Source organism: Lampris incognitus, chromosome 20 (assembly GCF_029633865.1).
Source record: "Lampris incognitus isolate fLamInc1 chromosome 20, fLamInc1.hap2, whole genome shotgun sequence".
NCBI lineage: Eukaryota > Metazoa > Chordata > Actinopteri > Lampriformes > Lampridae > Lampris > Lampris incognitus.
In genome coordinates this window covers 7,785,574-7,789,399 of record NC_079230.1, presented here as the reverse complement: position 1 = coordinate 7,789,399, position 3,826 = coordinate 7,785,574, and the positions used below count along the sequence as shown (strand labels likewise).

At 58.1% G+C, this 3,826-nt stretch overlaps 1 non-coding gene across 1 annotated transcript; it reads left to right on the top strand.

Annotated features, from left to right (window-relative positions):
- The first annotated feature begins 784 nt into the window (after window positions 1–784).
- Window positions 785–858, top strand: trnar-ucu (transfer RNA arginine (anticodon UCU)). Its single transcript has one exon. It is a non-coding gene; the product is annotated as a tRNA-Arg (tRNA).
- Window positions 859–3,826: the final 2,968 nt, after the last annotated feature.

The window sequence follows — 3,826 nt, the reverse complement described above, 5'->3', positions numbered from 1 at the left end:
GGCGGCCTGTTACTGTGCACGTGGTGTGAGCGAGAGTCAGAATCACGTTTATTGGCCCTGTAGGTTTGCACAAACATGGGATGCGGCTCCGGTTTCCTGCACTGAACATGGAATAACGACGCTGCGACGCAACAATCTTCACCTATATACTCAAGGACCGCCTGAATCACATCTCAGATGACCTATGCGGGTGAAATTTAAATTAGGTGCTGAAATGCTCCACCCCCCACCACCACCACCCCCACCACCACGGGAAACACTGATGCAATCCAGGTGTAACCACTACGAGGGTGACCAAAGCCATAGATTGGGCCATGTATGCAGCATCCTTCTTGAAATGTAGGCGGTTTCATTTTAAGCAGCCACTGAACCCGGCCAGCCACGTCATTAACACAGTCGCGGATTTTAGTTCCGTACTCATTCATAGAACGGTGGTTATTTTTTTCACGACACTAGTGACCACTAGATGTAGTGCTGCTGCTGCTGCTTTCATGGCATCTTTTTTGATACCCATGTCCTACCCTCGCCGATACGTTAATCCAACCGAGAGCCTGAAAGATTTGAAGGTTGCGCTCCGGAACGGCTGTGTCACCATTTTGGTTCCCACTAAATGCACCGCCTATTGCAGAGAGCGGCCAGCAGCGCCCTCTGCCGGCCGCTCTCCGCAAGCCGCGGTGTCGACGATGACTGGTCCTGATGCTGCGGGGGGGGGGGGGATACAGAGAGCAGCGATACGAGAGGATGCAAGTATCTAAACCGTGCCAGAGGAGGGGTGGTCGGCGCAGTCTCTGTGGCGCAATGGAATAGCGCGCTGGACTTCTAATCCAGAGGCTCCGGGTTCGAGTCCCGGCAGAGATGGGTCACCTCTGAAATGCCAATAGCGGCAGACTTGCGGTCACCTTTTTTGGCGTCTGTGTAAATTACTTCACGGGTAATTTTTGCCGCGGCACATTTAGCAGGTGTCGTCGCAGCCGTTGTGGTGGAAGTCCTTTCCGTGCAGCGCTCTCACCCAAGCACGGACGAGAAGCATCTCGAGTCACAGCTCGTCACTAGGGGTTATTTTTTTTTTATTTCTTCTTTTTCTTGGACATTAAAGCACGCTGACGTATCCATTGCACGAAAAAAAAAAACAAAGACCGGATTGAAACGGTCGGTGTTTATTTGTCGCGCGGGGCATAGCCTTACACTTGCACGCCTTCCCGCGAAATTCACTATACTTCTGCGCACACTTCGTACGAGCCGCACCGGAGGGCGAGTAGCTGCCAAGTTAACGTGCTGATGACGACGCGTAGCCCGTGGCCACCCAACACCGGAGGGCACTCTTTGCTGCTCGCGTGCACAGCGCGCGCTGGCAAGTTATGCAGACTGTGCCCACTGGCGGCTCCGCAGCGAAATGAAGGCGGGCTGTTTCCAGTAGTTTTTGTCGACCCCAAGACGACCAGAAGTGATCCGAACTGTTCGCTTTTCCGCCGCTGCTCGAGGCGGCGGCGACGCGAGGTGGCGCGGGGCAGCCGCGTGCAGACGCTCCCGGTATCGGAGCGGGGCTCACGAGAGGACGCTCAGACCTCGAGTCTGCGCGTCCTGCCGCGCGCTGAAACAGGAGCGGCGTAAGTCGACTGAACGGTGACAGCTATCCCGAGTTGGGGAGGGGGGAGGGAGGGGGGGGGCTCGGAACAAAACTCCTTTTGCGTTCCTTCTTCCAGGTCACATGCGGGCGGGCAGGGGGGGGGCGGGCGGGGGGGGCACACATCTGTTTTATCCGACACCAGGAACCCACGAATAGCATTGCGTTGGAATCAGCAGAGGGGGGAGTTGGTTTATCGCCCCCCCCCCCCCATAATAGACTACACCCCCCGAAGCACTGACCACGAACAGGCAGTTTAGTTGGCATTTTAAATGCGCGGGGAGGGGAGGGGGGAGGGGAGGGGGCACAGTCTGCGATATGCATGTGCGCTGTGCAGTCCTATGCAAGATCCAGAAGGAGGGAAAAGGGGGCAGTGCTGTGGTGCTGACGTGAGAGAGAGAGAGGGAGGGAGGGAGGGAGGGAGAGAGAGGGAGGGAGGGAGAGAGAGGAATGCGCTGCAAATGCTCGTACGATCCATCGCCAGAGCGGACGGGCAAAGAAGCAGCGGGACGAGAGAAAAGCGGCGAAATGGTGTAAAAAAAAAAAAAGGAAAGGAAAGGAGGGGGGGAGAGAGAAGCGAGGGACGACGCGAGGGACGACGCGGGAGGATTATCGGTGTCATTGCGCGGTAGTTTGTGACGAGGCTGCGGGGTTTGATGCTGTCCTCACGGAGCGCCGAGCTAACGGACTTACTGGTCGGCTGAACCATGCAGAGGCTGCTGCTCTTGAGTTTGGCGTTGACTTTTCAAACTGGTAAGAGGACATATTTCTGCTGCACAACGTCTCCCCCGCTCCCCCACACGGAGCACAGGCGGGTTCCGAACCGGGGGGGGGGGCGCCAGCCTCCACCTTCCTCCAGAAGTATGAGAGAGGGAGAGAGAGAGAGACGGAGAGACAGAGAGAGAGAGAGAGAGAGAGAATATATATGTGCGAGCGCGTTAAAGCCTTTGTGTGTGTGTGTGTGTGAGAGAGAGGAGAGAGAGGGGGGGGGAGAGAGAGAGGGGGGGGGGAGAGAGAGAGAGTATTGTACAGGATTGTCACGCGGACCGCAGTAATGGATCACCTTAGATGTATGTGTGCGCGTGCGTGGGCCCGCGTACCCGTGTGTGTCATTATGCACCGCAGTAATGGATCACCACGCCACGATGCGTGTGCGTGTGTGCGTGCGTGTGCGTGTCTGTATATACATGCGTGCATGTCCACCGTGGATACGGGCTGATTGGTGCGAGCCCACCTGCCTAAATGACCTTTGCGGGTCACAGCGCCTCCTTCAGACGGGCTCTGGCGAGGAGCTGGGGACGTGACGTGCATGACAGTGATTGACCGGCGCTGTTCTCTATGCGAGCGGCGCTCCTACCCGCGTCCGTACGCCTCGTCCGTTAATGAGGCGAACGCTCCCGTCCCTCGACGCGATGGGCGCCCTTATACCTTTCCCTCCCTCCCTCTTTCCCTCCCTCCCTCTTCCCCTCCCTCCTCTTTCTATCTCTTCTTTCTGTCTCCTATCACACACCACACACACCAAGGCCGCCCCTCCGCTGCCATGCGCGGCTGCCACTCTTGTGCGCGCGCGCAGAACGGCGCGCGTGACACCGAGAGATCCGTGACCGTTTGCTCCCCGCGCGGAAAGCGTTTCCGCCGTGCGAGTCGGGATCGCAACACAATTAGGCGCGCGCGGCAGCATCGCGCGTGCATTACCTCGGGTCCCGCGGGGTGCCCAGGTAGCCCGCTGGCTTATGATAACCGCAGCTGAGACAGAGTTGCTAGGAGACGGAGACCGGCGGGAGAGGGTCACTAGGAGACAGAGACCATCACTAGGAGACGGAGACCATCACTAGGAGACAGAGACCGGCGGGAGAGGACCACTAGGAGACAGAGACCGGCAGGAGAGGACCACTAGGAGACAGAGACCATCACTAGGAGACGGAGACCGGCGGGAGAGGACCACTAGGAGACAGAGACCATCACTAGGAGACGGAGACCGGCGGGAGAGGACCACTAGGAGACAGAGACCATCACTAGGAGACAGAGACCATCACTAGGAGACAGAGACCATCACTAGGAGACAGAGACCGGCGGGAGAGGACCACTAGGAGACAGACCGGCGGGAGAGGATCACTAGGAGACAGAGACCATCACTAGGAGACAGAGACCGGCGGGAGAGGATCAGTAGGAGACAGACCGGCGGGAGAGGACCAGTAGGAG